The 13,021-nt window shown below is 35.5% G+C and overlaps 1 pseudogene across 1 annotated transcript; it reads right to left on the bottom strand.

The window, feature by feature from the left end:
- Nucleotides 1-8,966: 8,966 nt before the first annotated feature.
- Nucleotides 8,967-10,523, bottom strand: LOC143611163 (G-type lectin S-receptor-like serine/threonine-protein kinase At1g34300; annotated as a pseudogene). Its single transcript, XR_013149721.1, has 2 exons — nucleotides 10,302-10,523; nucleotides 8,967-10,226 (listed from the first exon to the last, which is right to left on the bottom strand). The product of XR_013149721.1 is annotated as a G-type lectin S-receptor-like serine/threonine-protein kinase At1g34300 (transcript).
- Between the last annotated feature and the right edge of the window lie 2,498 nt (nucleotides 10,524-13,021).

Below are 13,021 nucleotides of genomic sequence, written 5' to 3'. Positions count from 1 at the left end.
TTACTCAACCTATGTTAAGTAATAAGGTGGGTAAATACAAGAATGCAAGTCCCTTTGGGATAAAGATACTAAAACAGGTTTTTAACGAGTGTTCAGGTTGTTGGTTCGGGTCTTGATAATTGGTCAAACCCAAAGTCAACTTTCCAAAATAATGAATGTTATGGGATAACTCAATAAAACTTAATAAAACTTCACCAAGTATGTTGTTTTATTGTTTTAGAACTAACAACGCACGTTAAGCGAGTGTTCGTTTTGTCGGTCCAAACTTTGTTATGAGATCAAGTTGGAGCCAACATTTCCAAGTACTTAAGAAAATAATTAAAATCAGTTTGTAAACTATTTTTAAAGAAATATACAAGTCTTGATAGCTAAAAACACACTTGCGTGTCTTAAGCGAGTGAAAATCGGTTTAGTTCGATTTGGTTCGGTTTCCATATCACAATAAATTCATAGATGGTTTCCACATGCCCAAATATCAAAGAACTTGTATAATAGTTTATAAGAAATGATACTTAAGTTTTACAACTAAAAAGTTAACAACAAAGTTTTTAAACAAAAGTTCGGTTTACGGTCTAGAGCTATTTACGGTTAAACCGAGGCTAGACTCTTAAAACCCATAACCATGGAACTTGTAAATATGACTAACAAACTAAAATGAGCAGAAGTTAAGCAAGATTAATATGTATAAACAAGTTATATATATATATATCAAGGACTCGAAAGTCCCCCATGAAGCCTTGCCTTACGAGGTCCGAAACCTCACCGACCGAAATCGGAGAAGTAACTACTAAAGGTAACAATGGGTATTATATTATATATATGTTGTACCACCATAATTAAGTATTAATAAGACTATATAAGCTAATTAGAATGAAAGATTTAACTCAGTTTGACTTTTGGAATTCAAATCTTCAAGAACACTAAGAAGATAACCTTGAATCTTTGATGTTTGAGAGAGTTTTTGGAGTTGTAGCAGGGGAAAATGAAGGGAAATGGTGGTGTATATATAGGGTAATGTTGGTGGTCAAATATGAGTGTGAGTTACAAGAGTTTTCATGCAAAATAGATTAAAACAAAACACAAAACAACAAAATCCATAGCTGCAGACCTGATGGTCAGCGCGCCACGCGATGGGGCTTGGCCACCCCCATCGCGCTACGCTATGGGCTGGTCACCAGATTTTTCCAAACTTTAAAAAATGGCAGAAATGGCCCCCGAAGTTGGTTTTAAATGATTTTTACGCGTTTAAGGACTGAAAGAATGTTTTCAAGACCCAACAAGTGTAAAACAATATTGTAACACAAAATCCATAATTTTGATTATATCATAAGCTTCGGTTTTCAAGACGGGTCGGTTTACATAATAAATGATTACAAACGAATACAATTCGAGACCCGAATTTGACGAATGTCACAGGCGTATCAATCTTTGGTCTATAAGTAGAGAGGGACATTTTGCATCCACACCCTCATTTCATTGTTTATGATATGTTTTCACCCGTTTGAAAGATTCATCTCTTCCATCATTTACTACATGAAGACAAATGATAAAATTGGATTGGCCTATTCAAGTCTAAAGTAGGAAATTAGACACATGATCAACATGAACGAAAATAAAGCTCATAAAGAAAATCTAACCTAGTTGTGTAGAGATCCTGTTATCTAGGTCCAAACAAGGTTATATATATTTAAAAACTTGATCTTATGTTAGTTTATAACATTAATAATTAAAAAACTAATTATACGTTGCATAATATTAGTGACTACAACTGCAATGTGAACACCCTCTTTTGTTTAATATCTGATGTGACACCCTCAAGGGTTCAAGCCAAGGTCCAAAAACTTTAGCAAGTTACAACTACAATTACAATCAAAAAGCAGATTCAATGAATGGTATTTGGATGGTGGGTCAAGAGTAGAGGTGGTCAAAAAAACCGGTCCTCGAACCGGTTTGCCGGTTTAAACCGGAAACCGGGTTTTAAGAAAACCGGTTTTTTGTAAACCGGTTTGACCGGTTTACAAACTGGCGGTTTATATATCGGTTACACAATTTGGAGCCAAAACCGGTTTTATAACCGGTTATAAAAAAACCGTTTTTTTTTAATAACCGGTTATTAAAAAACCGGTTTTTTTAATAACCGGTTATTAAAAAAACCGGTTAACCGGTTTTTTTATAAACCGGTTTTTGACCGTTATAAAAAAACCGGTTAACCGGTTAAAAACCGGTTTTTTTCCCGTTGAGTAACGGCCATATAGCCGTTTTTTTTATTTTTTGACCGTTTTTTTTCCCAATTTTACCCCCACAAACATCTATATATAGCTTAGGTTGGGTATTGGTTAGATCACACTCGATTATACAACTCCAAACGCTCTAAACGTTTATTACATACGCGATTATTTTGTTATCTCACGCTCAATTATACCACATTACCACTCCATACGCTCTTATTTCGTAGTCGATTATCATGGCCTCCCAAAGTGCTGCTTCATCCGTCAACATGGGTGCCTCGAACACGGGAGAAACGGTCGTTCGGGTCATCCCCACGAAACGAAACCAAGATGTTTGGCAACATTTCGACCTATGCGAAATGTCTAACGGTAGCCAAAAAGCTCGATGCAAACATTGTTTGAAGTTTTATGGCAAAGATGCAAACTCCACTTTAAAAGCGCATGTACAAAGGCCCTTTTGCAAGGCCTTGAAGGACGAATCGGGAAGTAGTTCGCAGCCGGAGATGACGAATCAAGGAACGGTGTTTACGTACGACCTTGAAGCGGTACGTCAACAGTTTTCAAACTTTGTGATTCAAAATACACTTCCTTTCAACCACTTCGACAACCCTCAATTCACGGAGATGATGCAAAAGTATGTTCAACCACGCTACCAACACGTAAGTCGTTCGACCCTTAGAAGAGATTGTCTTAAAGCTTGGAAAAACGTTAAATCCGAACTAATTTCATACTTTTCAAACTTACAAACTGGTGTAAACTTAACAACGGATGTGTGGTCGGTACCTAATGGTTCGCCCGACTCATACATTTGTGTGACGGCTCATTGGGTTGACCCCGAGTCGTGGCAAATGATGAAACGAACCGTTGCGTTTCAATTGTTTGATTACCCGCACACGGGTAGAAATATTTTTAAACTCTTGGATAAAGTCATTCGACAATACAAGATTGAACATAAAATCTTTTCAATTTCGTTTTATAACGCGTCCAACAATACGGCCGCGGTTGGCCATTTAAAATTAAAGTATAAACCTATTTGTGATGGAGCGTTTTTTCATAGCCGATGCATTGCACATATTATCAACTTGGCCGTGCAAGATGGGTTAAACGTGATCGAAACGCAAAGAAACAATTTTAAAAGAATGTTACGAGATGTTTTTAGCAACAATAAAACATTTTCAAGATACAAAAAATTTTGTGATGAAGCTAATTGTCAATGGTTGGGGCCCAATTGGGATTGTCCAACAAGATGGAACTCGACTTGTGATATGTTTGAGAAAGCCATCCAACAAAAAGAATCACTAATTGCGTTTCATCAAATAATGTCAAGTAGGGGTAAATGTGCACCGTACGATCCTAGAAACTGGTTATTGATTGAGATCGTTACGGAGGTCCTTCAAATTTTTAAATCTTGCACAACTAGTTTATCCGGGGTTTACTATCCAACAAGCCCCATTGCTTTACCAAAAATTGCTGTCATGTGCACAAAGTTGAGTGAACTTCATTGTAGGGGTGCACCTTATTTTGATATGGGTGTAAAAATGAAAGAAAAATTTAGAAAATATTTTCAACAACTACCCGCTGTTTTGACATGTGCTGCTGCGTTAAACCCTTGCATAAATGTTGGTGGTGTTGAAGCTTTAATAGAAAAAATTTGTGATGAGCTAGAGTTAAACGACGATCAAAACCCCTATTATAACCAAACTTTAAAGAATGCTTTCAACACCACCTTGTCTAACATGTATGATGTTTACCTTACAAAATACGGGTCGTCTTCCCAAATTCATGACTCGTTAAGAGCTGTTGCCCAATCCCAATCCCAAACCGACCTTGAAATGGGGATGTACTACATGATTTGGGAAGACGCCGGTAAACGTCAAAAGGTAAACACCCCAAGCAGTGAACTTGGAAGGTATGGTGGTACCAACTTTGTGAAACACATGACTCCAGATGAATTTAGAAGTCTTGATTTGCTGGCTTGGTGGAGAGGTAAGGAGGATGAGTTTCCGATCCTCGCCGCCATGGCCAAAGATTTACTAACGGTCCAAGCTTCCACGGTAGCTTCGGAGTCTGCTTTTTCTGTTTCTGGCAGGGTTATATCGATTAGGAGGACTCGACTCACTCCACCAGCTGTAGAGATGTCTATTTGCTACAAGGATTACTTGGACTCTTTAGATAGGGCACAACATCAACGCTCACTCGAGGGGGAAATGGACTATGAGGCGGGCTTGTATGAAGACGAGGTCAATCAAGGACACACTCAACCAATGACCGATGAAGAAGCCGCGTACGACGATTACCTAAGGAATAGCTCGGGATCGGGTAGCGAGGAAAATAATGAGTAAGAAACAGCAAGTTGTTAATGTAATCGTGTCTAAGCATTCTTTAATGTTTGTATTTTTGAGTTACGAATATGCGATAACGATTTAATGTTTGTATTTTTAATGTAAAAGCTATAAATGAAAGTTATGTGTTTTTAATCTTCCAAGCAAAGAACCCTAACAACGAAAGCAAAGAATGGAGTCAGTCCGTTTTGCCTTGTAGTTACCGGTTTGCCTTGTAGTTACCGGTTTGTTTATACTGTGAAAAAATAATGGTTATTTAAAAAAAAAAAAAAACCGGTTAACCGGTTAGACCGGTTATTAAAAAACCGGTTAATAAAAAAACCGGTTTATTAACCGGTTCTAACCGGTTCCTAAACCGGTCCTAACCGGTTTGACCGGTTATGGTTTTCATACACAAAAACCGGTTATTAACAAAAAAACCGGTTCGGTTAATAACCGGACCGGTTTTTTTTAAAAAACCGATTTGTGCACCTCTAGTCAAGAGAACAGTTCAATTGTATATAATTTCATGATTATTGTCGGCTGTAGCTTGGAAGTTGCGACTTTAAAGGTCTTTGCCAAGAAGGTGCACATATACCAACTGGCCTTGAATTAAAAAACACGTTGATTTGTAATTTGTATGGCCCACACTCCACAGTTTTGCTTTCCACCAAAAGGATGAGTCTTCTTCGGACAGAAACTAAAACGACATTATCTATCTAATAGAAATAAATGTGAGGGTTCGCGCCACACCGGCCATTTTTTTTTTTTTTTTTTGGTATCATAACAAAGATAATGCTAATCGATAGGACTCTTTTATTTAGGTTCGGTAACATAATGAATGTGACGGAACCAATCAAAACGTAACGCTAACCGACCGAACTTTTTTGTTTTAGTTTAGGTACCGTAATGAATGTGATAGAACTGACCAAATTTGCGTAGACTAACCACCTCAACGCCTGAGTTTGACCAACGTCGCCCCCATTGGACCACCTCAATATATATACACACACACACACACGTATTACTTCAGGTACCGTAATCGAACAAATTTGTTTGTTGTAGTTACGTACCGTAACGAAGATCATGGAAAAAGAAATCTTCATGTAGACTCACCCGCATCAATGCCCGAGACCGACGTTGCTCGGGTTTTACGAACATTCGATTTTACCAACCAACGCCATCTTATTGGTCGCATTAATATTTATATTGCTTGTGTTTGTTTTTGTTCCGTCACCATAAGAAATGTAACCAAAAGCGTAATGAACATGCCGGAAACACATCAAATTTGCACAGACTTACCGCCTCAACGCATGAGACCGACACCGCTTGGGTTTTACCGACTGACATCACCCCGTTAGTCCTCTTTGATTTTTAAATGTTTTTGTTTATGTTTTTGTTTATGATATGGTAGTGTAATGAATGTAACAAAAATGACCGAATTCATGTTGAGTTAACGCTTTAACACCCGGAAGCCACGCAAAGCGCGGGTAAATTACTAGTTGGTGTGTAAACAACAAACATTTTTCAATGAAATTGGTATAAAATTATTTTCTTATTATTTTACTAGCTTTAAAGCCCGTGTAGCACACGGGATAATCAAAATAACTATGTTACAAATAAAACAATACTAATGTATTTGGAAAAATGTATTAATTCTATACATAAACTGATTTTATTTATATCAAAAAATGATTTCTTCCAAAAACTAAAAAATAAACTTAATAAACAAATATTGCACCTGCAAAAACATACCAAAAAACACTCTATCTATTGAAAATTTATTCTCAGTTTCATATATGTATAATTGAAAGAAATTTGGTTACGAACAAATTTTCGGAGAATACTTCTCATATAATAATATTTTTGAGCTACACTATGAAAAAGATTTTGATAAGTTTGAGAGGTTTCTCGACTTTGCCAATTGACAAAAAAAATAACAAGTTAACCCGTTCAGTTTTGTGAATGTTTTGCTTCACTTGAGCATAATTTTGTACGACATATTTCACATACAACATTCTGATCACCATTAAAGGAAAAGTCAATGCTGACACAAATGTTTCTAATTTGATAAAAGTTAGAGGCATTGACAGGTCTAGAGGTGGCATGTCGGAAGTGTTTATCATTTTTTCTTAAATTTTAATAGTCATGGAAAAATACTCAATGTGCAAAATCCCGAATCTTGACTATTTTAAAAAATGTCCTTGAAAATAAATTCGAAACTCAATCACAATTAAATTCTAACTTTAATTTGTTTTACAATTTCAAGTCAAAACTTTGAACCTGTAACAAGTTTAACGATAATCTATTTGCACTCTCAAATTTTTAGAAATATTCAGATTACCCCAATTTTACTCGTAACAAATTTGAGCCAAATGTAGTTAATTTGAACCAAATGATCTATTTACCAACTTTTAACCCGTAACATCAAATTTAAGTTTCACAAAAAACCCTAAGCAATCCTTGATAAAAAACATAAGAAACTAAATATGATAAATTTTATTATATTTGAAAGTGATTGGTATATACTATCTTTACAATTTAACACATATTTTATTAGATTTGAAAGTGATTGATATACTATCTTTACAATTTAACACATATATTTATAGTTTACTAAATTCTATAAAAAATAAATAGATAGATTTAAATCATATATTTATAATTTATAAATTTATAAGACAGTGTACAAAAAAAACAAATAGATAAATGAATTTATTTTTCCAAAATGGATCAACTTTTAAGCATATATTTATAATTTAATGATCAAAAAATTACTTCGTAAATTGAAATCGTATTAGAATTTTTTTGTTTTTTTTATTTACAATCTTCATCAATAAACATGGTATAATATGTTAATGATAACATTTAAAATTATATTATTTTCAATATTTAACAAAAACATTTTGTTGTTGATTTTTGGATTTCACCAAGTATGTTGTGATATATATTTCTATCAATGTATAGAAGTATAACATATAAATCTTTTTTTCTAAATGTATATAGATATAATATAAATAGAGATTAAAGTAAAATGAATAATTTAATCATGTTATATATATAATATAAATGAAATGTAAAAGGAAAGTGAATAATTATTTATATATGACGTATATTAGTTTTGGAGGGAAAAACATTGTAAGGATTAACCACAAACTGACATGTGTCACAATTATTTTACTTTATTAGAATAGTTAGATAGATTAGATTAAATGTGGAAAATTCTCAAAATAAACTATTAGAAGAGAGAGATATGATTTTGGCCAATATTAGGTATCTTTCCAAAAATACCCACCCAAATCTTATTGAGGTGATAAATTTGGCTTCGTGCCGATGTTTTTTTCTAGCCACTAATATTGTGTCATGTGTAATTTGTCTGATCAAGTTTAAATTTAAATATTAATGTTACAAACTAATATAGAATTAAAAGTAGTTGGGATAACGTTATAAATGTAAAGATGATAGGGACATGATGAATACGCCGCTGTTACATCCTATATATAAATGCGCTTATCGGATTTTCATTTGGAGCGTTGTTTTGAATTTCCAAAGTTTTGTGTTATGATAAGTTTTTTTTTAATTATATTTAAGATTTTCTTTTCCTCAAAAATGTAATGATGTTGTTATAGTATTATTTAATTTCGAGACGAAATTCTTTAAAGTAAGGGAGACTGTAACAACTTGGATTTTTTTCCAAGTTATATTATCCGACCCGCTTTTATGTTCGGGTAATTTCAAATGATAAAATATCACGACTAACGAGTGTTTACTATTTTATTAATATTAGTTTATTATATTTAATTAATATGTTTAAAATAACTTTAGATTATAATCAAATTTTACCCTAAACTATACTTTAACACATTGTTGTTTCCATTCCAACCAAATTTGTAAAATCCGATATTATTATTATATTAGTATCCTAGCCCGTCAACCCATGTACCAAACCCGTATTCATATCCATTTGCTTAAACCCGAGACCCCGTTTATGTTTCTTGGAGTTTAGTTCTCGTCCTAATCAAGCAAATTATCTGTGATTTCTCATTTACCCTAAAATCATTCATTCCCCCCCCCCCCCACCCCCCATCCACACACACACCAATTTTATTTCCTCCTTCACCATCACCACCGGCCACAACCACTGTCGGCCGCTGCCACCACTACCACCAACATCACCACCTTCTCCCGCCACCGCCCAGATGCCACCACTACCATCGAACACCACCACCGCATTTGTATTCCAGCTTTTCGCCTTATCCAACGCTAGTCATTGAAGATAAATATCTAACTTAATAGTATTATATACAAATATGTATTATATAGATGGTCAAACTTAATATGTATTATTATTTTTATTATAAACTGTATATACAAATATAATGAACATGAATACAAATGAAACCGAACTAAATCATATATTCTAATTATAATAGAGGTAATTACGACATACCATAATTATTAATATATCTAATCTTATACATCCTATAGTCGTCGTGGAAAGAAATCGAAATCCGGACAATACCAGATGTAGTTGTGATCTCAAATCTCTCCGCTAATTATAGATCTAGTGACCACTTCAGATGAGGACCAATCAGAACCATCGATATTCCACGCGATTCGAGCCAAAGAATCACCTACCTCGCCAACCCCTGAAAGCAAATACGCAAAAGGATTTAGAGGTTCTGGAACCTCTAAAGAAACTTCCAACATTTCACAACAATGCTCATAACCGGCCTGCTCTCGGGCCTATACTGAACGCAACAAAAAACTACCTTAACCATCCTCTCTACAACCATTTGATCATCCTCTTTAATCCCACAAACAACCATCAAATCATTCAGTTGTTTCTTTTCATACTTGTCCCATGCCCAAACCGGGAACCATTGTTGACTATCACCGAGACTCACATCCATGTTCCTCCTTCTCCCGATGATCTCAAAAAGTAACATCCCAAAACTATATATGTCACATTTGGGTGTAACCGGAAGAGGCATCCATAGCTCAGGTGCAGCATAGCCCGGGGTACCTCGTCCTCTTGTCATGGTTATATGACTCTTATCCCTGTTGTAAAGTTTGGCTAAGCCAAAATCAGCTACTTTTGCACAAAAGTTTGAATCCAACAAAATGTTTCCCGGTTTAATATCATAATGAATTATTCTCTGAGGACACTCTTCATGCAAGTATGTGATGCCTCTAGCAGTCCCAAGTGCAATCTCTAAAAGCATCTCATACCCTATAACATCACCTATATCTGCTTTAAACAAGTGGTTATCCAATGAGCCATTAACCATAAACTCATATACCAAAGCTATTAAACTTGATTCAAAGCAAAACCCATAAAGCCTAACGAGATTAAAATGATGTGTTCTTCCCATAGTGCTCACTTCCGCCATGAATTGCTCCTCTACTGTTTTGCCCGGTTTCCCATTTAGTACTTTCACGGCTATAGTCACTCCATTGGTAGAGACGCCTTTGTAAACCCTCCCAAAGCCACCCGAACCCAATTCGAAGCTGAAGTTGTCTGTGGCTTTTCTCAATTGTTGCGTAGTGAACCGGATTGGCTTTTCTCTTTCCATCTCTTCTATGGTCCTGGCCACATTCATGGGAATAAAAGTTGATTTCTTTTTAAGTATGTTATCCCATAAATGACAGATGATGCCTACCGCTAGCACAACAACTGCAAACAAGAAATCTTTAAATTCAACAGACTGGTGGAATTATATTATAACTCAAAATTCGATAGCTTAATTACCTATTACAAAAACCACAACGCCAAGAATGTTGGCACCACCTTTGCCTAGCATTATATATGCTATATAAATTTACTTAAATTATAATCGAAAGGAATCTAGAGATCAACTTGCATACAACATATAGCATGGCATACCTGTTTATAAGGATGTTTATGTGGAAAATAAATCCAAGGATAGAAATGGAAAGTTTCAAGGTTAGACTTAGTCATGGAAAACGACTTCGTTTTAAAAGAAGGAAAACGACTTCTTTTGTTGATACCATATCTAGGTGGATCAGATTTTATTATCTAATAAATTTACGCTACGTATAATAATTTTCGGATACCTTGCGAATACAAATATGAATGGTGGTGAACCCATTTGGATACTTTTCTTTAAGGTGACCAGTTCTATCTAAGCCAATTTGGTCAGCACCCGATTTCACATGAACCCTAACGATACCTTTCGAAAATCGTTCTGACATATTTACTCACATCTACTTTGTCTAAGAACTTGTTGATTTCATCTTAATGTACCCACTAACGAATCGGCAACTAGATAAGTCTGCCATCAAAACAACTTGATAGAAATTAAATACATTATATAAATAATAATTTGCAAGTTTCTTGTACCTCACAAAACAACACTATTCATAGAAATAGCCAATAATTTTGACACACGTTGCAAAGTTGAACAATTTACAAGATTGGTAGTTACAATTATATATTATATTTATATTTATATTTAATAGGATTGTCGGTGCTAATTTACAAATTTCATATTCTTTTTTATGCACACAGTACAACTCACATAAGATACTCTTATGAACACAATTGGCCCAATCCAAGTGGACCCAACCTTGTAGCCCGGTTCAGTGTTGGTGAAAGGCCCACGGGTTTGGGAATGACCAACAAAGGTTATAAGCACTACGAGAGTATGGAATACGGTATGAATGAATATTGTTTAGAATATGGTTGTCTTCTTCTTCTTCCAATCCCCTACTCTGTAACTCTAATCTTCTCATCTCCTTTATGTATCGGTTATCTTGTATTACATTCGGTTCTCAATTATAAAAACTTATCAGATTTACTGATTTAGTACGTATTTGTATTACTTGTGAGTTGTGAAATAACCATTCACAACATTGGTGCTTTCATTGCTGTGTTTGCATTATCAATGGAAGACAACTCCTTAATCCCCAGATATAATCGCTAACATCCAGGCCATGCTAGAGAATACAAATCGAATGCAGGGCTCTCTGAAGCGGATGTCAGAAACTTTGGCTAAACAGGACTCAATATTTCTTCAAATGGAGGCCCAAATTCTCACCAGGTGAATATGCTCACCAGGTGTTTGATGAAATGCCTTATAGTGTTTCCGATGATATTGCCAAGGGAGTTCTTGCACCCATTGATTATGAGGTATTACCAATCCATATTGATTCAATGATTGATGTTCACGAGTCACTCGAAGTAACGAATGTTCAAATGGATATATTTGACTATAAAATTGTACTTGGAAGTATTGTTGTGGTCGAGTGTTCTCTAATATATATATATCAATCAATCATACCCAGTAAAGTCCCACCGACAGCAAAGCTATAAGTAGGGTCTGGGGAGGGTGGGATGTAGGCACACCGTACCTCTATCCAAAGGAATAAAGAGGTGGCTTCCAGAGAGACCTTTGGCTCTAAGTACATGTGTATGAAGCAAAATAAAGGAAATCAAAGTTTAACAGTTATATAAAAACTACTACTAATAATAATAATATTAATAATAAGATCACAGTTTAACAGCTATATAAAAACTAATAATAATTATAAAAATAATAATATATGTAAGAGAAATACCATTATGGTATGTGACCTAAATAAGTTAAGTCTAAGCTCTAAGGTATTCAATTCTTCCTAAAAATCCTTAACTTTAATTCTACTTCTCCACGAATTCCTATCCTCAACCATGTCCTCGGAGAGGTTTAGGTCTATCAAATCATGCCTAATCCTCTCATCCCAAGTCAATTTCGGTCGTCCTCTACCCCTCCTCCCCTCTATAGTAATGTTTTCTACGGATCTAACAGGATTCGTCGTCTGTCTTCTCTTCACATGTCCAAACCATCTCAATCTCCACTCTCTTATCTTGTCTGCTATGTTCGCCACCCCTAATCTCTCGCGAAACACAGCGTTTCTTATTCGGTCTAGCCTTGTGTGCCCACACATCCAACGTGGCATTCTCATTTCTGCTACCTCCATCTTCCGCACTTGTGCCTTCTTGATGGCCCAACAATCGGTTCCATATAGCATTGCAGGTCTAACTGCCACCCTATAGAATTTTCCCTTTAGTTTAGTCGGGAAACTCTTATCGCACAATATACCTGTGGCTGCTTTCCATCTACACCATCCTACCTGAACTCGATGGGTCACATCACTGTCTAATTCCCCATCGCTCTGTACAAATGATCATAAATACTTGAACTTCGTTACCTGCGAGACCACCTGCCCTTCAATGGTGATGTGTGTGTCGTCATTGTCGTTTATCCCACCAAAATCACAGTGGAGGTACTCCGTCTTAGATCGGCTAATCTTTAAACCTTTTGTCTCTAAGTTTGTTCGCCACTCCTCAAGCCTCATGTTTAGATCTTGTCTTTTCTCAGCAAGTAACACAATATCGTCTGCGAACATCATGCACCACGGGAGAGTCCCCTGAATCGACTTTGACAACTCATCCAAGACTACTGCAAAAAG

Source organism: Bidens hawaiensis, unplaced genomic scaffold, assembly GCF_021521415.1.
Source record: "Bidens hawaiensis isolate Kalapana, Puna unplaced genomic scaffold, B.hawaiensis_p1.1 tig00029862_1, whole genome shotgun sequence".
Lineage (NCBI taxonomy): Eukaryota > Viridiplantae > Streptophyta > Magnoliopsida > Asterales > Asteraceae > Bidens > Bidens hawaiensis.
The sequence above is the reverse complement of the archived record's forward strand: the minus strand, read 5'-3'. Positions and strand labels throughout refer to the sequence as shown.